General features: G+C 40.0%; 1 pseudogene across 1 annotated transcript; it reads right to left on the minus strand.

Annotated features, from left to right (window-relative positions):
- Positions 1–4,546: 4,546 nt before the first annotated feature.
- On the minus strand, positions 4,547–5,011 carry LOC308246092 (small ribosomal subunit protein eS19-like; annotated as a pseudogene). The gene has a single exon. The product of its transcript is annotated as a small ribosomal subunit protein eS19-like (transcript).
- Positions 5,012–26,674: the final 21,663 nt, after the last annotated feature.

Genomic DNA, 26,674 nt, shown 5'->3' on the forward strand with positions numbered 1-26,674 from the left:
GGTTATGCACCACCCATTTATGGTCACATCTTGGTTCCTACATGAGCCCAGCAGCGGAATTCCCCTTTATTGTTTTATCTGCCCCCCCCCCTCCCATAATCCTGGCTAATGACTGTAATCTGGGCTAATGACTGTCCCCTGGGGAGCCCACTTAGGTATTAAGTCCCCTCAGCAGAGGATGGGTGGTCTCCCAGGGAGCTGCAAATGTTATAGCTTCCTAGTAAGTCAGTCTTACTGTCTGACTCAGCTCCCTAGTTTATTAGGGTTAATGTTTGACTTCATTTGCTCCCTACTTTTATTAATACTAACCAGCTACCTATGCTAATAGTTTGACATGGAGATCTCCAGACTCTCTTCAGAAATAAAACAACTTTTGTTAGAATTGCGTTCAAGGACAGGTGGGAGTAGAGAGTTTTCTGGTTGGATGGCATCCCCAATGATGTTCTGTAAGAAATCTGCTCAGTAGCAGATGCATCAAAATGTATCATTTCACTGAACACCTGGTGGGCAGGAGAAAATAGTCATTTCTCACTAGCCAAGCTTGGTCTATAAAGTTGCTTCCTTGGATATAAATGACTAGTAGGTCAGCAAGAATGGGCCACGTGTCAGAGCAGTGGGAAACTTATTTTGTCACCAGTGTAACTCTGTGAAGAGTGTGTGGAAGTATATATTGAGTTTGCATGTTATCCAGAGACTCAAAGATCAATTGATCAAAGTTAAAAATAAATTTGAAAAAAGGTATTCCCCAGGGTTAAATAGAATAGAGACCAGGAGTGAATTCAATAAAGTAGAGGTACATCTTCCAAATGAATGTTCTCCTTTGTGACCCTTCAGCAATTTTCCATACCCCCTCAATTTATGTAATATCTCTGTGGAGAGTCACCAGTTGAAATCAGTAGGTATGATTCATCAATACACCTTAAATTTCCTGTATATTTCCCTTTAATTCATGCTACATAAAGCACTAAATGCTGAATATATATGAAACAATGATTTGGTCTTTAATGTTTTTCTCTTTCAGGCACGTCTAATGTACAAACTCAGTCTTACTGACTCAAATACTCGGTTTGCTATTACAAGATTTTTCATAGTGACTCAGGAAATTTTTAGTCCATATATTTTTCAAAGATATATCCCATTATTGGGAGAAATATTAGGTGCTAAGTTGAGTAGTTTGACTTCTTATTACTATCTACCTCTCATATGCATAGACCAAAATAAATAATGTTGATAAAAATATATTTATTGTTAAAATCTTAACTAGAAAATACGGTTTTGACAAGTCAGACACTGAAAGCCATAAGGTCAGAGGGATAAGAAGTAGGATAGAAAATATCACAATAAAAATCTTCAATTGTAAAATCTAACTTTATTCACTGAGTGTAGTAACAACATATAAAAAAATGTATAAAATGTAGGGGAAGAGGACCAAATGCTGCTGATTCAGTGAATGATGAGCGAATCTTCTTTCAGAAACCTTTTCAGAGAATTTCTTCAATGTGTTTCTCTGTGTTAATCTAGCACTTTGATGCTCCTCACTAGCCATGGTACTTATGGTTTGTTCAACCATGGGAGATGAAAGAATGAATTTTTTTTAGAGTGAGGAAAAAAATGGCTGTTGAAACAAAGGGTCCATGGAGTAAAGAAGAACTGCATAAGTTGTCTCATGATCTAAACCCTGCTGTCTGGTCTCTGGTGTCCTAGAGAAACAGTGGGGTGTGTGTACATATGCATGTGAGTGCTGTGTGTGAGTGTGTGTGTGTGTGTGTGTGTGTGTGTGTGTGTGTGAGATTAGGTTTGAAGAACTGGGTTATGAGTGAGTTCAGAGTGGGGCCAGGGAGATTATGGAAGGCTTAGTTCTAAGTAAAAAAAGAGCCCGTTGACATATGAAAGTATATGTTTCATGAAAGTATATGTTTCAAGAAGAATATACTGAGGAATTCTATATCAGTGGGTTAAATATGGAACTATTGATTTCATTGGCAAAGGGAACTATATCAAAAGCTTACTACAAAAAGTGGTATTTTTCAATTTTAAAGTTGAAGCAAAATAATTCTATTGAATAGGAACTGTTTTCACAAGTGCAATAAATAAGTCATGGACAGCATGTTTTCTGTGGTTTCTAACCTATCAGCTGAAACAGTTTCTTTCAGTGATGCAGAAACAATGTGGAAATGTATAAGTGCTTTTGTTTCCTGATTTTAAAGTATTTAATTAAAAAAAAGATAAAATGAAATAAGAATTGGGATCATGTAAATGTTTACTTCCTCTACCAAAGATATAATCCAAAAACTTACTTCTCTCATAGCAGTAAAGAAAAAAAAAGGAATTGCAAAATATGTAATTACAAATCAATGAGATATGACACTCCTCTATGCTTTCTTTCTCTGCCCTTTCTAGCTACTCATTCTTAAGCCTTTTCAACAAGTTCTTGGTCTTTTCCATGCTTAATACTATATATAAGACTAGAGGCCTGGTGCACAAAATTCATGCACTCAAGTTGGGGGTGGGGGGCGTCCCTAAGCCGGGCCTGCGCCCTCTCTCAGTCTTGGAGCCCTCAGGGTAAATCCTTAGTGCTGCCTTGGAGGCAAGAGAGACTCCTGCCACCGCCGCTGAGCTCGCCAGCCATGAGCCCAGCTCAGGGCTTCTGGCTGAGCGGCGTTCTCCCTGTGGCAGTGCAATGACCACCACGGAGCAGCTCCTGCATTGAGTGATTGCCCCCTGTTGGTTAGTGTGCGTCATAACTGGTCATTCCACCATTTGGTCAGTTTGCATGTTAGCTTTTTATTATATAGAACTAGAGGCCCGGTGCACGAAATTCGTGCATGGGGGGGTGTGTCCCTCAGCCCAGCCTGCACCCTCTCCAATCTGGGACCCCTCAAGGGATGTCCAACTGCCCATTTAGGCCTGATCCTGGTAGGATTGGGCCTAAACGGGCAGGCAAACATCCCTCTCACAATCCAGGACTGCTGGCTCCCAACTGCTCGCCTGCCTGCCTTCCTGATTGCCCCTAACCGCTTCTGCCTGCCAGCCTGATTATCCCCTAACCACTCCCCTGCCAGCCTGATTATCCCCTAACCACTCCCCTGACAGCCTGATTGATGCCTAACTGCTCCCCTGCCAGCCTGGTCACCCCTAACTGCTCTCCACTGCAGGCCTGGTCCCCCCCAACTGCTCTCCCTTGCAGGCCTGGGTCCCCCCCAACTGGCCTTCCCTGCAGGCCCGGTCGCCCCCAACTTCCCTCCTCTGCCAGCCTGGTCACCCCTAAATGTCCTCCCCTGCAGGCTTGATCGCCCCCAACTGCCCTCCCTTGCAGGCCTGGTCCCTCCCAACTGCCCTCCCCTGCTGGCCATCTTGTGGTGGCCATCTTGTATCCACATGGGGGCAGCCATCTTTGACCACATGGAGGCAGCCATCTTGTGTGTTGGAGTGATGTTCAATTTGCATATCACTCTTTTATTAGATAGGATTAGATAGGATAGAGGCCTGGTGCACAGGTGGGGGCCATCTGGTTTGCCCTGAAGGGTGTCCCGGATCAGGGTGGGGGTTCCCTTGGGGCATGTGGTGGCCTGGGTGAGGGGCCTGTGGTGGTTTTCAGGCCGTCCACGCCCCCCGGCGACCCAAGCGGAGGCCCTGGTATCTGGGGTTTATTTATCTCCTACAATTGAAACTTTGTAGCCTGGAGCAGAGCCAAGCCTTCTGCTCGCTCTGTGGTTAGAGCCATTTCTGTTGGGATTTATTTATCTTCAATAATTGAAACTTTGTAGCCTTAAGCGGAGGCCAAGGCAGGCCAGGGCTGAAGAAGCTTGGCTTCCTCCATTGCTGGGGGCAACCCTAGCCTCCTGCTCTCTCCAGCTCCGTGGCTGCTGCCATTTTTGTTGGGATTTATTTATCTTCTATAATTGAAACTTTGTAGCCTGGAGTGGAGGCCTGGGCCGGCCAGGGTGTGCGGAAAGCTTGGCTTCCTCCATTGCCGGGGAAACCCAGCCTCCTTCCTGCTCTCTCCGTGGCCGCAGCCATCTTGGTTGGGTTAATTTGCATACTCACTCCAGATTGGCTTGTGGGCGTGGCTTGTGGGTTTAATGGAGTGATGGTTAATTTGCATATTACTCTTTTATTAGATAGGATGTTCCTCACGCTTCCATTCAGAGTGCTTCTCTGTTTAAACCCCATACTTGATTTATATTATCCACATCTATGGACCACCATACTGACTTCCAATCTTGCATCTGTAGCTCAGCTTTCCTTTATAAACTTCAGACCAGTGCTTCTGTCTGCATGCATTTCACCTTTACCTGGACATCCCATACACTCCACATATCTCAAACAAAATTCATTACACCCCCAAGACTGTTTCTTTTCATATATTCTGTATTTTGATCAATGGTCCTACCATTTATCCAGATGCCTATGCTATAAATAGAGGATTTACTCTACTCTCCTTCCTCTGAAGTAATTTTTTTATATATGATTCATTTCTAATTTTAGTTGAACCACATTTTTTTTTTTTTTATGAATGAGGCAATTTATTAACCCAGCATTTGTTTTAATGCTTCTTGTTGGCAGCTGCCACCTTCCCTGCAATTCTGTCCAGATCTCTCTGTCCCTGAGGTGTCAATTTGTGGCCCCCATCCTGATTCTTTTCCACCATTTTCAGCCCCTCCAGGGCTTGGAGGACCCTGCGGTTCATGCTTTTAGAGCCTCTGCTAAAGTGGCTGGGCATGACACCAGTTCTCTGTCATCTTCCATAGATCTTGGTCATGGAGCCCACCCCAGCACCTCCCCAAAGGCACAGGTGCTGTGCTGTGGAAGCAGCTCATGTGTAGAACCAATTCTCATTGTAGGGAGCAAGCACTTTATGCTTTGCCAGCTTGACAGTGTCCACCCATTCAGGGACTTTCAGCTTCCCGGACTTTTTGAGGAAGGCTGCCAGAGCTCTGACGAACTCCTGCTGGTTCACGTCTTTTACAGTAACTCTGGGCATCGTGCGGCCTCTGCGCTGCCAGCCAGGGGAAAGCTGAACCACTTCTTTAACCTCTCCTATATCTTTCCCTACTGCCCTACTCCTACCATTATTGCCTTAGTTCAGACATTCTCCATCTATGCAAGTATTGCAAAAAAAAAAAAAAGACAAATTAGACATGGTCTTAATAATAGAACACTTTCATGGAGCCCACAGAATCAGAATGAAAAAGCAAAGTACACTGTGAATGGAATGCATAGAGTAAAAGATAAAGGACTCTCACGGTTATTATTGTAAATCTGCTCGGTTTTTCATTACTTCTACTTGGATATCTCACAAGAATCTCAAACTCGCTATGACCATTATGAAAGATATTACCATCTGTCATGTAGCCAAAGCCAGAAAGCTGTGTAATTCTATAAACCCCCCTCTTTTTTTACTATCATATACTATCAAATACCAAATGCTGTCAATATTATATCCTACATATTTCACAAATGTTTATTTTTCTCCTTCTGCACTATCACCATTATGTTTGACAAAGCTGTCATTATCTCTTGCCCCGACAATCCCAAAATAGCTTTATTTATCTCTCTGTTCAATACAATCTGCTACCAACTTGGTGTAAAGAATGATCTTATAAAAATACTTTTATAGGGCCATCTGGGGTTGGGTTCTGATGGAGTGGCTAGTGTCAGTACTGCTCTCTTACTATAAAAATTATTCAGAATATAAGAAACAACTAATTAAAGGGATTAGATAAACCCAGCAAATGGCTTAGAAACTGGGGGAAGGGGAAGCACACATGTGGAGCTGGCTTTCCTCCTGTAGGTCAAACAATAATGTGAGACTTGAAGCTCAAGCAGAGAGCACTGGTCTCAATGAAGGTGAGAAATAGAAAATGGGTGATGGAAAGATAGCCTGTTAAGGTTGCTGGGATTGGCAGGTCAGACCCTTGGAAATAGGGAGATGAAAAAATGTTCTACAAATCTTAGGAATTTGATCCATGTCATTGCTCAACTCTTTTCAACTAACCTTGTATCATTAGTTTGATAAAACACACTTGATAATGTTCTATAGTCATTTTGCTGGTGCTGGAAGGAGAAGCCATTGGACTTTAAAAACTTTATTTTTTAACTAATATACTTTAATTTTTAGAGAAGTTAGAGATTTACAGAAAAATTGAGCAAATAGTACAGGGATCCTGTAAACTCCCATGACCCCCCACTCACAATTTCCTCTATTATTAACAAACTAGTGGCCCAGTGCACGAAATTTGTGCTTGGGGGGTGGGTGTCCCTCAGCCTGGCCTGCACCCTCTCCAATCCGAGACCCCTCAGGGGATGTCCGACTGCCGGTTTAGGCCCGATCCCGCAGGCAGTCGGACATCCCTCTCCCAATCTGGGACCGCTGGCTCCTAACCACTCACCTCCCTACCTGCCTGATCATCCCTAACCACTCTGCCTGTTGGCCTGCTCGCTCCCAACTGCCCCCCTGCCAGCCTGCTTACCCCCAACTGCCCCCTCTGCCGGCCTGATCACCCCCAACTACTGGCCTGCTCGCCCCCAACTCCCCCCCCCCCCCCGCCGCCCGCCAGCCTGCTCACCCCCAACTGGCCCCCACTGCTGGCCTGCTCACCCCCAATAGCCCTCCCCTCCTGGCCTGATTTCCCCTAACCGCTTTTGCTATGGCCCGCCACCATGGCTTTGTTTGGAAGGACGTCCGGAAGGTCTCCCAGAAGGTCTCCCAGTCTAATTAGCATATTACCCTTTTATTAGTATAGATTTCTTATAAATGATGAACTAATATTGATACATTATTATTAACTGAAATCCATAGTTTTACATTGGGGTTCCCTTTGACAAAAGCATAATGTATATGCCATAAATGTATTGTAATAAAATAATTTTAAGCCTAGCTGGGTGGCTCAGTTTGTTGGAGTGTCATCCAGTACATCAAAAGGTTGTGGGTTTGAACCCCGGTCAGGGCCCTTACGGGAGGTAACTGGTAAGTGTTTCTCTCACAGACTAATGTTTCTCTTTCTTTCTCTCTCCCTTCCTATGTCTCTAAATATCAATAAAAAACATACCTTCCTAGAATGTCATATGGTTAGAATCATGCTTTATGTATCCTTCTCAGACTGACTATTCACTTAGCAGTATATTTTTAAAATCCTATAGCTTTTTTGTGGTTTGATATTTCTTTTTATTACTGAACTAGGGGCCCAGTGCATTAATTTGTGCACTTTGAAAGGAACTGTGGCCTGAGAGGCTGCGGTGGGCACAGGGGCAGGTCTCGGCCCATCCTCCGCGCCCCCACCTGGCCCCTCCAGCTGTGGCCCCCGGTCCCCTGTCTGCCAGCAGCCCCACTCCCGCTGCTGCCGCTCTCACACGCTGACAGTGCCAGCCCCGCTTGCACCCGCTGACGGCGCGGAGTGATTGGGGCCGGCACCAGCAGTGGGTGCGAGTGGGGCTGGCACCGTCAGTGGGTGTGAGCAGCAGCTCTGGCACCAGCAGTGGGTGTGAGCGGGGCCAGCGCCAGCAGCAGGTGCGAGTGCTGGGCAGGACCGTGGTGCGCGGGAGCAAAGAATTTTCAGTAACCACCAGAGGTTTGCTCCAATGACAGTGACCGGTGCCTCACCTTGGTCTGGCACCCCCGCTTACCTGCTCCACCACCCCACCACAGCCGATGCCCGCCATGTTCCGTGGTCTGCTGCCTGCTGCCGACGCCTGACATGTACCGCGCACGTCCCCTGGTAGTCAGCGCATGACATAGTGACCAGTTGTTCGGTTGTTCGACCGTTTGATCTATTTGCATGTTAGGTTTTTATATATATAGATAGTATTTCATTGTATGGATATGCCAAGATTTGTTTATTCATTCATCTATCAATGAGTTTCTTGGTTACTTCCAATTTTGGGCAATCTTCTTTCTATATATATATAAAAAGCTAATATGTAAAGTGTCCCTGGGAGTTCGACCAGGAGATGAGGAGTTCGATTACTTGCTATAATGTGTGCTTACCACCAGGGGGCAGTGCAGAATGAAGGAAGGCCCCGGCTGGCTAGGCCTAGGGACCCTACCTGTGCATGAATTTCATGCACTGGGCCTCTAGTTATGAATAAAGCTGTTATAGAAGTATGTACAGGCTTTTGTGTAGACATAAATTTTCATCATTTGGTTAAATGCCTAGGAGTGTGATTGCTAGATCATATGAAAAGACTATGTTTAGCTTTGCAAGAAACTGCCAAACTACTTTACAAAGTGAAATGCAATGGCTTTTCATCATTGTTTTCATTTGTAATTTCCCAATGTCTTATTTTATCTTATCATGAAACCACTTTTGATGTCACTGTTATTCTCAGTTATTTTTCCATTTTATTTTATTTCTCTAACCTTTCTCATCTTTCCTCTATTTATTTTATTTTTTATTAAGCTTTTACTTTTCTAGTTTCTTGAAGTGAAAGATTTAGTTATTAAGTCAGTCTGAAAAAAATATATAAACTATGATCCAACCATATGACATTCTGGAAAGGACAAATGTATAAAATTATCAGTATTATTATTTTTAAAGTCCTCATCTGAAGATATATTTTTATTAATTTTTAGAGACAGAGGGAGAAAGATCTTTCTTTTTTGGTAATATAAACATATAAAGTTCTAAATCTCCATGAAAGCTTTGTTTTTTTCTTTATCCCATATTTTTAAAATATTTTTTATTAATTTCAGAGAGAAAGGGAGAGGGAGAGGGAGAGAGAGAGAAACATCAATGATGAGAGAGAATCATCAATCGACTGCTTCCTGTACTCCCCGCACTGGGGATCAAGACTGCAATCCGGGCATGTGCCCTGACTGGGAATGGAACCATGACCTCCTGGTTCATAGATTGACACTCAACCACTGAGCCATGCTGGTCCTGCTATCCCATATATTTTATATATTTTTGTTTTGAATCAGTTCAAAATATTTTCTAATTTTTCATTTGATTTCTTCTTTGACTCGTGATTTTTTAGAGGTACATTGTTTAATTTCCAATTATTTGCTGGCTTCCTTTTTGTTTATGCCTACTTTTGCTTTCTAAATTAATTCTACCATGGTTAGAGAATATAACTTGGTATTATTTCAAACCTTTTAAATCTACCAGAATTTCTCTTAAGACTTAGAGTATGGCCTATTTTGGATGGTGGGAGCAGCTCCAGACAAAAAGGATTCAAACTCCCACTGTTCATACTTGGAGTTCTATTAGCGTTTCCTGTATAAATACTTCTTAAATTGCTTGCTTTGATCAATTTTTAAATCCCTGAATTTATTTATTTACTTACTTATTTTTTTTGTAGTTTTATATTTCTTTTTGGTCAGGGGAGGATTTGCTAACCTCTTTACTCCACCAGGGCCAGTTTTTTCTCCATGATGCTTTTTTCTATATTGTACCCTATATTAACTCAACTTTTGCTTTCAATGGGTTGATCACAAACTATATACATTTAATCTCACAAACTGGGTTTGAGCATGATTTTATATTGTCAGCTACTCCTGCAATTTAGGGATTGACCATATCTTCAGAATAGTTGTATTTTAATGTTACTTAGGTTCTCGGCTAGTAAATCATAGTGTTAATCATACCCCATGGTGCTTGGACTTTTGACACAATATAATTCTAAAATAACAAATTTAATAATTTGCTGTGCCCCTGGATTCCCCAAGGATAATCTGACTCAAATTAAGTCTTCTACCTGTGTTTTCTCTTTCGGACTGCTGCTACTGACCATAAATTAAATAATTGCATTCGTGTATTTTTGCTACACAGTTTGGGAAAATGCTCTATTTTATAGAACTAAGAGTTTTTTATTATACAGGCTTTGCTCTTCTCAAAAGAGCCATTACCTGCAGTAGCATTTTCCAAAGTGTGCTCTGGGGAACGCTGGTCCAGCAGGGATGCTGTTAAAACAAAAGTTCCCTATTTAAGTACATTTGGGATATGCTGTACTGTGCTCTTGGGATTTTAAAATTCATGTTAGACTATTGGAGTCTTTGAGAACCCATGGAATTATGAGGCTTGTTTAATCTTACATTTCTTAACCATAACTCAGCACAGGACTTACTTTTTACTGATTTATTTTTATCATAATAAGTTACTATTGTGTGGATCACACTTCAGAAAAATCCTTTGTATGACTTTTATTTTACTAACTCCCAGTTTCCATAGAGAACCTCAGAGAAGTAGGTAGCTTGTCTGAGATAAAGTGAGTCATGAGTGATGGATACAACTCTGGGTCCAGGCACACGTGGAGGCTTTGGAGCCAGAAATCTCAGCTGTAATTCAGTGCCAAATGCAGTTAGAAGATTGTTCAAGAGAGTGACCATGGACGTGCTCCCTCACATCACAGATGCTGGTGCATGTGTCTGTCAACACCGCATTTTCATTATTTAAAAGTCTGTATGTATTCTTTGTGAGCACGTTTTTTTCTTCCTGCATATATTGCATTATTGATTTGTTTCACATTTAAGTGGAAACACTAAGCAGTTGCTTTTGTTAACGGGATAAAATGCCTATTATAAAATCCAGTTCAGCTTTGACTAGTTTGATAGGATACTGATAACTTTAAAGGCAAAGTGGAATACAGCAGAGGATCCAGCTTTGCTTTTCCACCCTCTCTAATTCGTCATTAGGTTTCATTAAATTATTGTAAAACTGAACACAATAAATTTTATTTACTTATTTTTTAATCCTCATCTGAGGATATATTTTTCCCCCCATTGCTTTTTCGAGAGAGAGGAAGGGAAAGAAGGAGGGGGGAGGGGAGAGAGAGAGGGAAACATCAATGTGAGAGAGAGACATAGACTGGTTTCCTCCCACCCAGGCTCTGATGAGGTGGGTGGGAAGTGAACCCACAACTCCAGTATGTGCCTTTGACTTGGAATCGAACCCTCTACTCTTTGGTGTGCGAGCTGATGCTCTAACCACTTCATGACACCAGCCAGGGCTGAACACAGTGAACTTTAGAATTAGAGATGTTTCTAGTACTGAGGCAAAGTACTATTTTCAAATAAAATTGTACTATTAGCACAAATGATTCCTACTTCTTCATATCACCGTGGACTCCAGTAGGAGATTCTTGAGAACATTTTGCTGTGTTGAAATGACAGTTTAGATTCACCTCTTTTTTTTTCCTTGAAAAAATGATGTTGCATGAACAGCATTCTTTATGAAAGTCACTAGTACAGTGGTCGGCAAACTGCGGCTTGCGAGCCACATGCGGCTCTTTGGCCCCTTGAGTGTGGCTCTTCCACAAAATACCACATGCGGGCACGCACTCACAGTGTGATTGAAACTTCGTGGCCCATGCGCAGAAGTCGATTTTCGGCTCTCAAAAGAAATTTCAATCGTTGTACTGTTGGTATTTGGCTCTGTTGACTAATGAATTTGCCAATCACTGCACTAGTATATCATGGTTTCTACATGAAGAAAGTTAAAATAATAATACAAAATGTTGTTTTATGCACTGTAGGTGTGCAGATTTAATTTATTAACTTTATAGTGCTTATTTCAGGGAGCTGTTCTCAGGTTCTATTTAAAATATGGTTTCAGGTAAAAATTTACTGTCCTCACAGTTAATGGCATATTAACTAGCTTATTTCTTGCAGCATTCAACTTACTTTTACATTTTTCTTGAGGTTTTATGTAAATAGGTAAAACTTAAGGCTAAAAGAAACACATGTATACATACATGCACACACTCACTAAGAGGGAGATTGGAATTGGTTAATAAAATAATGGTTTGGGACTCCCAAACTTATACTAATCTATATGCCATCTTTGTTTGAAATTAAAATAGGTGTTTTTTTTCCAAAGATAGTTACTGACTTATTAGAAAAATCGAAATTAGGGGATGCCTCCTGAGACATATGGCTGTTATGCACTGTGAAATCTATACAACCATAGACAAAAGAGTTACTATGTCCTACTCACTCACAACTAAACTTCACTCAGCATTTGGTTGAGTTACTCACTTTCCACCTTATTATAGCTTAGCTTTGAGAGTGTTTTCTTACATGAAGCTATTTGTGTTTTACTCTTAAGTGTGACCAGTCTTTCTGCCCTGATTATCAAAGGCTGTCAGTCAAATGCCTTTTTGGTGTGTGTTTTTTTTTTGTCACAAACAAATTAAAACTCCGAATTCCCTGCATTCTAACTAGTGTCCTAGATAGAGCAGTCTGGAAGACTAAAATAAAATGTAAATTTACTGGGAACAAACACAAGAAATCTTAACAGAACAGTCCAGGGGTTCTTCCTGGCTGTGACATGCTTTAAGAGACTCTTTGCTTCGAACAATTTATATTTCAATAGACACATGAAAAAGCATTTCAAAATTGCCCCTCAAAAAACCTAAATATTTCAGAGTTACAAAATCGGAATAGTCCTTTACTCACTTCTTTCAGGTTGAAAAGAAAAAAATGACTGTGACTATATTCTATTATTATTCTAAGTATCATGGCTTATAGATCTATTAAATATATCAAGTATCTCCCTCAGAATCAAACTATAATTTATAAAACTAAGTATGAATTTGAGGCCCCTCAGATATACTCCATTTGACTAAACTGTGCACAGAATTGGCCTGCAGTTTGATCCCAGTCAGCTATCTCTTACCACAGTCCCATTTGAAACAGAGGAGAGTAACCTTTAATACAGTCTTTTGTCCCCACCCAAGCCAATGACCTTCTGTGTGTGAGGAAATAAACCGGCAGAAACCACTGTAGGTGCCTGCGTGTAATTATGCATGCACAGTGTACCACCACTGTGATGAAGCCTCTTCACGTCTCTAGGTTAAAAATCTCCAGTTTTCTGTTAAATCCCTATGAAATTTAAAGTAATATCAAACGTGTACAGCTTTCCAGAAAGCAATTTAATTTAATTCAACAAATGTTTGTATCAGAAGCAAGTTCTAAATGCTGTAACCTATGAGGGAACAGCTGAGTTGCACCTCTAAACATTTGTGTTCCCTTAACCACGCACCAGCTGGATCCATGCAAAGTTCCCATAGGAGAGAGCTGGAAGCTAGAGGGAAGAAACAGAAGATCAGGGGGAAGGGAGCAAGGGTGGAGCTTGTCTCCCCAGCGATGCAGGTTTCCCCCACTCTCTCAGTTCTGCGGCTGCCTTGGACATCAAGGTATTATCCATGGTTTCCCACATTACTGAGCTACCCACGTGGTGTTCTCTGGGGATCTGGTTTCTATCTCACCTAAAAAGCTTGTTGCTTGGCTAAGCCAACCTTTGCTAGAGTTAGAAAAGTGAGGATACAGTTGTGCTGTACATAGGGGGCTTTGACACTGCTTTGCCTCAGACCCATATTTTCTAGCAGTGCCAGCGTTCTGCATTTGGCCTCTCCCCTATTACTTAATAGCGGCATTTTGTTCTCTTTTCTTCCCACTTGTGCTTTTGGCTCAATGTACTTGATGCGTAGGACCCTGTCCATCAATTCTATTATCTTTCTCCAGTATCATAAAATGCCTTTCATTTATCTACATGCAAACATACTCAGCTCTTAAATAAGAACTTTTTCTTGGCCTCATGCTAACTCTCTAACTACTATCCCATTGAAGCTAAACGATTAGAAGCGTTGTCTCTGCTTGGTGTCACCCATTCCCAGTCTCTGATTCAGACTTTTTCAGTTTTACTACTTTTATTTGGCTGTTTTTTAAACAAAGAAAAAACATAGGTTATAATGTAACAAACACTATATGCCAAAAACCAAATATAACAATTGTTAGTTTTTGCTGTTTCCTTCATATATACTTTTCTAGAAAGTAAATTATTATAGATAACAACGTGTGATTCTCACTGATTTCATTTCCCTCTCTCCTTTATTCTAATATCAGTGCTTATCCTACTATATGTTTATGAGAGGCCCAGTGCACGAAATTCGTGCAGGGGAGGGGGGTGTTCCCTCAGCCCGGCCTGCGCGCTCTTGCAATCCGGGACCCCTCTCGCAATCCGGGACTGCTGGCTCCTAACCGCTCGCCTGCCTGCCTGACTGACTGCTCCTAACCACTCTGCCTGCCTGCCTGATCACCCCTAACTGCTCTGCTTGCCTGCCTGCCTGCTCAGTGCGTGTCATAGCGACCGTTCATTCCACCGTTCGGTCGATTTGCATATTACCCTTTTATTATATAGGATATTGGTCTTCTATATGCCTGTATTACTACACTATATATGCATGTGTATAAATGTATAATTGATTTATATGTTTATAACATTTATATACACAGCATCATACTTTTTATCTATCTTCTTATATTTTAGTTATTCTTGGCCATTTCCTCTACTATCTGGATTTTAGGAGTAGCTTATCAATTTCCATGAAAAAAAGTCTGGATATTTTTTATTGGAATTATCCTGAATGTATAAATTAATCTGGAGAAATTTAACATCTTTATTAGCTATATTCCTAAGTACCTTATAGATTTTCTTGCTATTTTAAATGGAGTGTTTTTAGATTTATATTTAAATGGTTGTTACTGGTAATAGGATGCTAATTACTTTTTTATAATGACTTTATATTGAATATCTTTGATGAAAAATATTATTAGCTAGCTCTAATAATCTGTATAGATTCATGAATTTTCTATATATTTCATCATACTGGGTGCAGATAATGACAATTTTGTTTTTTTGTTTTCAGGCCTTATACTTTATTTTGTGACTATATTTTGGAGCTTGATTGATTTCTTTAATACTGATAGATATATTTGTATTCATTTTGTAGTGTGTCAGTTTGGATCACTTAATAATTTTCTAGACAAAATGTCATTTCTTCTAATTCTATAAAGTTAGTTCAGTTTTATTTTTCTAATTTTTGAGATGAGCACTTAGCTTATTGTTGGTCTGTTTTCTAACATTTCACGTTCTCACTAAGTACTCCTGCGTAATAGCCTCCTGTGCTTTCGCTGTAGTGCAGTTTCAGATATTTCCTGAGTTTCAATTTAAAATTTGTTTCTAACCCATGAAATAGGTACTTATTTTGTTTTCAAATATGTGTTCAACTTTGTTCTTAATTTTCTTTTGATAATGATTATGAAATATCATTTAAATGCCAATTCTTTGTTGTTTGAAACTGCTTCATATGTACTTCCAGAGAATCTGTATTCTCTGTTTCCTGGCCGCCAGGTTCTGTGTGTGTCCATTAGATCAGGCCTCTTATTTGTGCAGCGATATTTATTTAGTGATATTTTTGCCAGCTTCTGATAGGAGTGTGTTATAATCCCCAAGACTGACGACTACTAATTTCTTCTTGTAATTCTGTTTTTGCTTTATATGTGTTAAGACTTCATTGTTAAACCATACACAAGCTTAGAATTTTTATATCCTTTCATGAATTCATCCTCAGATAAATCTCTTTTGGGAGATAGATATGAGTATTACTAAGCCATATTCTTGCTGTTATTTTTAGTATTAATAGTTGTGTTTTCTATTTACTTTGCACGAGGTGTACTGGTAAATGTTTGAAAACCGGCTCTCTGAAATGGAAGCCCTGCTCTGCAGCATTTGCTGACTTCCCTGATGTAAGTACTCTCAACAGGGCAGAATGTGAGCAGCAACGTGAAACAACAAGTTGAGATGAAAGGAATTTGCATAGCAGCTGTTGAGAGACTTGGCGACCTGTATCTAACACATCATTGAAAATGCATTTTCTTTGCTTCTTTTTTCTCCTTTCCCTTCTTCTATTGGATTTACCAGATTTTCTTTATTCTCCTCCATTTCTTCTGTTGAAATGGAAGTTATACATTTTATGTTGTTAACTTAGTGACAATCCTTGAATTTTTTAACATGCAGATTGATTTAACAACTGATCAATATCTCTATTTTCCTCTTGAATATTTTAAGGAATCTTAGATTGCTTTAATTCAGATCCCTTTTCCTACTTTCATGCCACTGCTGTCTGGTATTTTAGTTCATGCTTTTTAAGCATCTCCAAAGTAATAAAAAAATATCGTCACTTAAACTATATTTTCTAGTGCCTAACTGAGTTGTCATTATCATATATGCAGCCTAGTGGTTGCTTTCAAATTGTGTTCTGTGGAACACCGATCTTATAGATAGGCATCTAAGCGATTCTGGTGTGGGAGTGAGAGAGGCCAGATAGGTAGTGTTCCAAGATTTCATCTGAATCTAAACATCTGCCTGTGTGTTTTAGTCCAAGTACTCTTTTTTAAAAATTGAGGTATAATTAATATATAATAAAATCACAGATTTTTGTATATAGTTTTGACAATTATACACACACCTATGTAACCACTACCCTATAAAGGATGAAACTACCATTCAAATTTGAAACACTCACACACACACACACACACACACACACACACACACTTATCTGAATGTATTGCTTTCTTAAGGTGGGGCAGCTATGCTTTCAGGCACTGTTTCTCTAAGCAGAGCAGAATGTCCATCTTATATAGCGTGTTTGAGAAGCATGAAGTTTGGTAATTAATTTCACTGAAGTTCAGAGACATGAGTGATTTAACTTTACTGTAGATGCATGGTTATTTGAACAAGACTGCTGTTGATTGGCCAGTACTCAGAAGCGTGTTTATTGTAATGAGTCTGGTCGTGATGGGCTACTTTTCAGAAGTGAAGGGCTTTTGCTCTTTGGTTGGCTTGCATAACCATGTCTACTGAAGTGGGTTGTCATTGGTTGATTAAGCAAATTTAGAACTGGCTCCAGTGGTTAATTTTTATGATGACTAGAAGGCTTTCCTTTATTTATTAAGCAAGTTAAAAATGAGTTTTGGTTGCTCTTATTACCACGGCAACAGATCAGCCTTTTTTTCTAGAAGTGTAGGACTTTTTTTATTCATGGTACGCCCTTTTGGTTTGTTCCCAGACAAGTGGAGTAAAGACCGCCATGGTTGCTGAGATCTGCACTACTGCTGTTTCTCCGTGAGGATCAGGCTAATTTGGCAACTCCTTTAAGGTGAGGTTTATTTGTGGAGGTATGATTTTTGGTTTGATTTTTGAACAGCATGATTATAGTCTGCTTTTGTCTTTGAGCTTTTTGTTGAATCATTTACTAGTATTAGGACAGAAACTGTGAGCAAAACAAAAATAACTATAGGATGAAAAGACACTGTGGAATCAACATGAAGTTTTCCAGGCTTGACCGAGAATGAAGAATCTAGTGACTCCTCAAGCTACTTTAGGTAGCCAGCTGCCTTTCATTTTCACTTATAGATTGATCCATTTCACAGGGAGTGTTAACTCAGCTACAACAAGATATGTTAACAATGGCACAGATTTTCCCTAAGTAAAATAAAATCCTATGTTATCCAATTACTTGTATAAAGAATTTAAACTTATTTTTGTGTTATAGTACATATTACAACATTCTAATTATGGACAATTTTTTTCTTTGCCCAGCTTGTGTGGCCTAACTTCTCTGTGGTCTGTTCCACTAATTATTATATCTTCACAAAGGATTTTATATACCCTTGCACTATTTGTAAGTTCAAAGGTCAACAGAAGATATTGGTGAGTCATACACTTAGAGTAACCCCACTAATAGTCTTAACAAAAAGCCTTGTTCCTGTGTGAACATTGAAGAACCTGATTTTTACATAGGACAAAGAATACAGGAGCTTCTTGAGAGAAGTGAACAAACTTTGTGAAGCTGAAAGTGTATTGCTTTTAGGGTTTTGTTAAGACAAATAGTCATTTTAAAAATATCTTATCCTCTTCTGCCATTGCTCTAAATATGTCTTATCTACAAGAAATTCAATGTTAGTAAAGTCAGTCAACAAACCTTTATATTATTTTGTTTTCCAAATTAGATAACCAACAATAGCTTGGGAGATCTATTATAGCATTTTGTTGGTGAATGGCTCTAGTAAATCTTAAACATGTGCAAGTATGTATTATTATAAGGGAAACATTATAAGATAAATCAGAATGCATAAACTTAAACATGGAAGGAGAAAAATAAAAATAAAAGACTAATGAATAAAAGTATGTAAATGAAAACAGAACAATCAGTGGCTTGGGGTGTTTAGGAGAGTCTGGTTCTGATGGTCTTGCTTACAAGCTCTATACTGCCATCACTTATTCTGAGAATCTTGGGTCAGTAGTAAACTTATGTGGCGTTTTCTGATATCTTTCACCATCAGAACTTAATTGCCTTAACTTACCCATTTTTATAAGACCCTTTCCACTATTCTAGAGGTTTCACGGTAATGAATTCAGTGAATATTTTTGAGCAAGAAGCAAACCCTTGTGGAATTCATGGATAACTTTGCTGTTAGAAAGGTTCCCCTTTACTAGATAGAATAGTTAGAATATTCTATGTACGGAATAGGATATTCAGTCTGTGCTGTGGATGTTTTAACAAGGGAATGTGTCACCCCTTCAGAAAATAAACATACTCCTCTTTGCTGTACACCTAGAAACTAATATAATATAATTTTGAAGGTCAACTATAATTGGAAAAAAAATAAAATGAACATAATAATATTTGTACATATGCATACCCAGAGGGAAGACATACAAAATTCAGTTGAAAATGCTGAAATGTGTTTTCACGGTCTGCTTCCAGTCTATGCTTTGCCTTTACACTTTTCTCCAGAATTGTGTTAGCTATGGATAAGGCTATCATTTGATATGCTGAAGTATTTTATCCATCAGTACTTAATATTGTGGTCATTTTGTCCTTACTGTGATAGATCATCTCTTGGAGGATTGACAAAAGTGTTTACGTTTTATCAGATACTAGTAGCCCTGCGCACGAATGCATGCATCAGTAGCTTGCCAGTAGCTTGCTGCCTCCCTCCAGTAGCTCTCCACCTGCTGTCCTGCCCTCTTGTAGCTCCCCCTGCCCTCCCCTCATAGCTTGCTGCCCTACTCTCTCCTGTAGCTCTCCGCTGCCTGCTTGTAGCCAGTAGTTCGCTGCCACCCTCCTGTAGCTCTCCGCCCGCTTCCCCACCCTCCTGTAGCTCCCTCCGGCCCCTGCCTTCCCCTCATGGCTTGGTGCCCTGCCTCCTCCTATAGCTCTCCGCTGCCTGCTGTAGCTTGCTGCTCCACCCTCCTGCTGATCTGTGATCCGGTCATTACATGGTTGGTCGTTACGCTTCATGGTGTAATGACCATTTGCATATTACATCTTTATTATATAGGACTAGAGGCCTGCTGCACAAAATTTGTGCACTGGGTCGGGGGTCCCTCAGCCCAGCCTGCCCCCTCTCACAGTCCAGGAGCCCTCAGGGGATGTCCTACTGACCCCTTAGGCCCGCTCCCCATAGGGAGCGGACTTAAGCCACAGTCTGGCCTCCCTCCACGGGAGGTAACCAGGCTGATCAGGGGAAGGCGCCACCCCCATCACCCTGCTGCTGCTGCCACTGCCGGCTGCTGCAGCTGCCAACATATTTTCATCAACACGGACTCCAGTCCCTTCACCACGAAAAAAATGACAACTTTCTTTAGGCATTTTCAAGATGTGTCTTTCATAGGATATGACATTTCTTTCTTTCTTTCTTTCTTTCTTTCTTTCTTTCTTTCTTTTTATCCTCATCTGAGGATATGTTTTCATTGATTTTTAGAGAGCGTGGAAGAGAGAGGGAAAGACAGAAACATTGTGAGAGGGACACTTCGATTGGTTGCCTCCTGCATGAGCCCTGACCTGGGCCTTGGCCAGGGAGGTGCCTGCAACCTAGGTACATGCCCTTGATCAGAATTGAATCTGGACCCTGTGATCAGCAGACCAAGGCTCTATCCACTGAGCCAAACCAGCTAGGGCAGGATATGACATTTCTTAGCGCCTCCAGCAGTGGACCTTTGTTTTTTCCTCCAGGAGTGAGGTGGAAAAACCCTAGATCACCTTCTCGGATTCTTATTACCCAAGTTACCAAGAACACTGCGAGTGGCGGCATACAGGAAGCTTAGCCAATGAGCAGTCAGAAAAGTTGTTTCCTCTGCAGCTCACATGCAGAGGGCCCCCTGTGTGTGTTTGCTGGGGTGGGGGCATGCTCCGAGCCATAGCCGCTGGGAGCAGTACCCCACCCCTGTGTGTGTCTGCTGGGGTGGTGCTGGGGTGGGGGCATGCTCCGAGCTGCACTAGTCATGACTGTTAAGGCTTGGAGCTGGTTGTGACTGTAAAGGCATCCCGGACAAATTTGCATAGTACCTCTTTATTGATATAGATTACCAGGTGACCATCCTGGCTTTGCCAAATCTTAACCATATAGATCTTTCAATCTGATGGTTCCCAGTGTTTCTCTTCAGAATCTAGGAGACAAATTTAGGGTGCCTATGACGTAATTTTGGAAACTTTTCATGGATTTAACTTTATGTTCTGCAAGAGGTTCTTGCATAAGGAGTTCAGTCAGACTAGACTGTTGGGCAGGATGATCTGCTAAAACATGTCCTCTGGGTCCTCTTTTATTGTGTGTGTGTGGCATCCTTCCTTCCTTTAAAACTGTTTTTGTTTTGTTTTGTTTTTCATAAAAGTCTGTTTGTTTTGGTAACATTAACTCATGACAGTAAATAGGGTATATATTTAACATTATATTTGCCATTGGGTTACCTGAATGGATGTGACTTCTGGTTCCTAAAAAACTGGTTCTTACAAGATGCACTAGACATGTGGTCGATAAACTGTGGCTCACGAGCCACAGGCGACTCTTTGGCCCCTTGAGTGTGGCTCTTCCACAAAATACCACGTGCGGATGCGCACGTACAGTGCGATTGAAACTTCGTGGCCCATGCGCAGAAGTCGGTTTTCGCTCTCAAAAGAAATTTCAGTCGTTGTACTGTTGATATTTGGCTCTGTTGACTAATGAGTTTGCCGACCACTGCACTAGACTAATTATTGTATATCCAATGTGGTATTTCATATTTTAAATTTAAAGATAAAGCCAACCACCACAACAAGTACAACAAGAACAAACATAGCAAATCGGGACTTGGTTAGAAAATGTCCCAATGATCTGTTCTTATCATGGAAACTTCTAGAATTCAGAAACCAATAATGAGATTCTCCTTCATTGGGTAGGGTAAAGAATTGGTGAATTGAGGATGATATACCAGTGCAGGTGATACAATCATATGTAAAGGGAAACAAAGTACAGTAGGCCCTTGATAACATCATTTCATGGAACATCATTTTCCTATAATGTTGATGAGGGGAAAAATCACTTCCCATCTGGGACCACTGTCTGTGGGGAGTTTGCATGTTTTCCCATGTTTGCATGGGGTTTCTCCAGGTACTCTGGTTTTCTCCCACATGCCAAATGTGCACTTTTGGTGATTGGTGTGTCTAATGATCTTGGTCTGAGTGAGTGAGGATGTGGTTATGAGTGTGCCCAGCGATGGAAGGGCACCCTGTTCTCACCTTGCACCCTCAACTGCTAGGTAGGCTCTGGCCACCTGCTGCCCTGGTTGGAAAATAATCCTCTTACTTCACTCACACTTATTTCAGTGTTTAATATCGGAAGTGTTTTGGGTCTTTATTTAGAAGTTTGGTGACGTTTTTGTAACCAGAAATATGCCTAACTCTTGTTTATACCAATTAGTCTATGGTGAAATTGGTTTCATTATATATCATTTTGCTTAAAGTTGCAGTTTTCAAGTACCCATTGACAGTATTAAGTGAGGACTTATTGTATAATATACAAAGATTTATTTTACTAATTTAAATATTGTAATTGCTCTAAGATTAAAACGTTTAAGGAACTAATAATTTAGCCAGAAAGTGTGCAGAAAACAAATATAAATGCATGTATCTATATATCCTTCATTAAAAGTGATATCCCAGTAGGCTGAAAAGAAGTTGTAGAAAGGTCCCCAAAGTCTTCTGTTTGACAAAAATCTCTGAACATAAAGTAAAGAATGATATTCTGCTTATAATGAGCTCACAAACCCTCACCAAGATATAGGTGAGCATATGCACAGTGTTTGATAATTCTGAGAATTTTTTCCTTATTTTGTTGTTCAGTTTCCTTGGGAAAAATATTTTCTACTATTAATTCATCTCTCATGAAATTGTAAAGAATTGTTTATATTTTTGAGAGATGCAGTATACTCCTACAGCATTTAGCCCACATGTTTGCACCAATCCTTTTACTACTCAGGAGTATTAAGAAATAGCCCTAACTGGTTTGGCTCAGTGGATAGAGCGTCGGTCTGTGGACTCAAGGGTCCCAGATTCGATTCCGGTCAAGGGCATGTACCTTGGTTGCAGGCACACCCCCAGTAGGGGGTGTGCAGGAGGCAGCTGATTGATGTTTCTCTCTCATCGATGTTTCAAACTCTCTCTCCCTCTCCCTTCCTCTCTGTAAAAAATCAATAAAGTATATTTTTAGAAAAAAAGAAGTATTAAGAAATAAACAGATTTATCTCTCTTAAACTACTGTAATCCTCTGTTTTATAACACTAGTACATTTTATATCTTAAATTGTTAGTTTTAAGCTTAGAAAATTACATGTATATATGATAACATTTTAAATTTGACAAAGCTTGAATTTTTTTGATATGCTGTATTATTTACCCTTCCCCCCGAAAGAAAAACAAAATAAACATTGACAATAAACAAACAAAAACTATACGTATTGCAATTTGGGGAACTAATATTATTTTTTCTTTATAGTTAGAATAATTATGATCTATAATGCAGGGATTTTTCTATCTTATAAAGCCCATATTTTCATGAATAGTATATTAATAATTTGAATTCAGTGCTTCAGAAATTAAATGCAGTGATCACTTAACGTGAAAAGGTGTTAGTAAAACAATGTAGTCATCATCATAAAGGGAATTTTTAAAATTTTCAATCATCTAGCTCCAGGTTTCAGGATATTTTGCCCTAGAATCCGTACTGTTGTTACAGTGAAAACAGGAAGACCTATAAGCAAGGTTGTGCTCACAGGGTAGGCGTGGGTGGGTGGCGTCCACTGGGGCACACGATTCGAAGAGCACTGATCCACAAGGTTCAAGGATTCAGCAGAAAATAAAATGCTGCCAGGGTCAAGTGTGTTAGCAAAAGTTGTAGTGCCTGGAAATTACTGCTGAGGCATCTAGAATTCATTAGGAGATTTTCAAAACTTCGGTAGCTGGTGTATGTGAAGGGAATTGTGATAGAGGAGAGAGAGGGATTGAAAAGGAATGGTGTTCCTGTGCGCAGTTAGTTAATTCACCAGAAAAACAGTATCAAATTTACACAGTAAAATTTGTAGACCAAGATCTGTATACAAAAATCCAAAAATCCTGGTCACATTAGAGAGTTCCATACTCCACCCCCCAAAATTTAACACATAATTTATTATCAGTGACTAATTCCTTCACTTAGAATTTTTTTTTCAGGTTACTCATATTCTGCCAATTGGTTGGCATGGCACAGGTTAGGTAAATTTGGATTTTAGCTCAGAGATCAAGATGTAAAAGTGTGTGGGAGAGGTAGGGCAGGGGCAAGGGCTGGCAGTGCAGGGGAACATCAGGAGAGAGCCCAGAAAAGGGAAGTCACTTCAGCAAAGCACATGGGTCAGACCACAGTGAAGTTTGAATGTTGGATTTAAGAAATGTACCCTTGGGCTATTCCTCATTTGCTTCCTAATTCCTAAAATACAATGGGGGTAATAACTGTAGCCTCCTTGAGGGTTCTGTCATTAAAGTAGAGGGCAAGACAGTGTGAAGTATCATGTCTCTTATGGCTGTTACCCAAAAGGGAGTCAGAAAGACCGAAATAGGACTGGAGGTCATTGGAACTCAATTTCACCCACTTTGCAATTTTGTTTGCGACTGGCTCCCAAAATGTAGAAATATTGGGGAATTCTATTTTCTAATCTCAAATGCAATGGGACAGAATGCATAAGAATGTGGGACATCTGATCTACTACATTTGATGGTGGATAATCCTCTAACTTGAAGATAATTAGTAAAAGAAAAGAGAAGATCAGTTTCAAAGAAACCTGAAAACACCTAAGTGCTTTGGTTGAACAGAAGCACTGCCACAGAGATATTTGTACATTTCCACTTTGGAGGACTGAAGGGGAGAGCTTTAGATAAGTGTTCAGGTGTGGTCAACTCAACGGACAGTTGTATAGGACATTAGTCTCCTGAAACCCTCAGATCCAGGTTTCTGTGTGTCTTTTGTAGTAATATTCTCATGTGTCTTTATATACAAGGGTAGGAAAATTAGGTTTATACTCGTTTGTATGGAAAATATGATGATAATAATAATAATATAAGCATAAACTCAATTTTTGTGTGTACTCATAACTGTAAAACTACTTTTGTCCACCCCCTGTATAACTCAATGTCTTTCAGTAAAATCTCCATCTTAGTAACTCATCATGAATGAAGTATATATTTCTTCCACAAAACATGTTACTGTTTTTTACCAATTATCATGATCCTATTTGGGGATCAAAGAAATATTTGATAAGCCACTACAGTCTGAGATAAGAACTATTATGGCACGTGTCAATGCCAAGCCCTTCATGGATTTGGCATTAAAAGATGCCACAGTCCTCAATTAGCTCAATTTAAGAGGTCATCTTACTTAGAAGTGATATAGAGCCATCCTCATTTTTCCTCTATTTCATTGAAGTCCTCAAAGACACAAAAGGTAAACCTATATGAAAAAGTGACTGTTTAGCTATAATTCTCTTTTAATAAAATCTGTATAATGCTGAGCTAAAAAATTTTCTTGCTTATATCCTAGAGGAAGTGAGGTTGAGTTTAGGAGCAAGAATTGCAGGATGTGTTTAGACTAGTTTTCCCAGCCAGTAGTGTCTGCTGGAGGCGGGGCATAAATCTTCTGCCCTCCAAGTTGCTGCAAGGCTGGGCTGTGAGAGACATGATTTAGGTAAAGTGGGAAGTTAATGAATTACCTGCCTCCCATCCTTCAGCATGGCTTCTCATACACAAAAATCCTCTTGTAAAATGACAACTGAATTCAGTTGCAGGTTTAGATATGTTTATTGTTATCACCAAAACTATTTAAAGAATAGCTTTTATTCAAGGAATAAAACTTGTTTTAATTTCAAAGTAGAATTAATGTTATGTTTGAATAATCACTAATGATCTAGAGCCCATTTGCTACATTTTTTTGGAATGTGGTATACTTCAATGATATTTGTAATTTAGGTGTTCGATGAAGATGCTTGAAGATAATGCTTGCCATTGCTAAAGTTTTCTTGTTTTGAAAACAAACATATGTGATGCAGGTATAATGATTTTGTTTTTTAAGAACCCAAACATATATCTTGAAAACATATAACAAAAAAAAAATTGCACACATGAAGATCAGTATGTTCAGTTTTAAAGAAAATTATACATGTAGTAAGACAATTGAAAATTATATTATTGTTTAGGAAAGCTATCCTGCTAAAAAAAGAAAATTGGAAAAGCTGCCATGGGTGGTAGTGGGGAGGGACTGACAGAGTCATTCACTTTAGATAGTTGATCTGAAAAGAAATAACGTCTTGGAGTCATCTAGGAGATAATGGCAGAAGTGAATCTACCACATACATGTCCTGTCAATTACATCTCAGTTACCAAATAAATAAACCTACAAAACTTGGATAGATTGAATATTTGTTCAAAAATTAGTCCCTCTTCATAAAATTAAATACTTTTAAAATTGAGTTCCTTGGGAGAAAGGATTTTATCTTCGGCCTTTAGGTAACCTCTTTTGATTTTTTGTGTACATTTGTACTCACTGCTTTGAGACTTTATGACACTTTTCATCAAAACCCTTCATAACTTAGAGAAATAAAAGTAGTGGTTCTTATTTTTCTTCAAGGACATTATTCCTTAAAATATATGAACTTACTCATCCTGTTATGATGCCAGAAAATTGATTATTCTAATTGAAACATTGTTTGTACTGCCAAACTTAAATGAGTTCTTTTAAAGAAGCCTAGAAATAGGTATTGATTGACAAATGACAATGCAGAAAAAGCCTTTTGATCAATGAAAGAAATCAAATTGTAAGATGTTGCACTGATTGAAATATGTATTTTATGAAAAATGAACTCCAGAAATACCAATGCCTCTTTAGTAGCACATACAAAAAGAGGCCTTGGCAAAAAGAAAGGCCTGTTGGTTTCTAAGAAGAGTTCAGAGAAACGAAAATTTGCAGATGCCATTACTTTATTCAGAAACTAGAGGCCCAGTGCATGAAATTTGTGCATGTGGGGGGGTGGGGCATGATGGTGTTCCTCAGCCTGGCCTGTGCCCTCTTGCAATCCGGGACCCTCGGGTAGGTCCCTAGGCCTGGCCAGTGATCTGAGCCTATCGGGGCTTTCCTTCCCCGGCTGCCGCAGTTGGCCTTGCTCCCACTGCTGCCACTGCTTCCCATCTGTGCGGCGCTGCCCCCACTCCCCTGCCACCAGTTGCCTCCCTCTGCAGGCGACAGGCATGGGGTGCTATCGCTTCTGGCCAGTCCCTCCCACCCGCCACAGTGTTGCTGGCTGGTGGCCTGGGTCCCCCTACCCTTAACCAATCGCATCACACCTGCCTTGGCTGGCCTGGCGCCAGTGTGTGTCATAGCATGGTTGTCCAGAAGGTCGTCCTGAAGGTCTCGGTCGTTCAGTTGATTTGCATATTATGCTTTTATTATTATAGATAAGGGAGATTAACTGCCCTTTACCCTCCCTATGTCATCATTGGTAATTAGGAGAAGGAAGAATAAAGCTTGTATAAAAATAAGTGCCCTGCTCTCC

The sequence above is a fragment of the Plecotus auritus genome (assembly GCF_963455305.1).
Source record: "Plecotus auritus genome assembly, chromosome: 4".
Lineage (NCBI taxonomy): Eukaryota > Metazoa > Chordata > Mammalia > Chiroptera > Vespertilionidae > Plecotus > Plecotus auritus.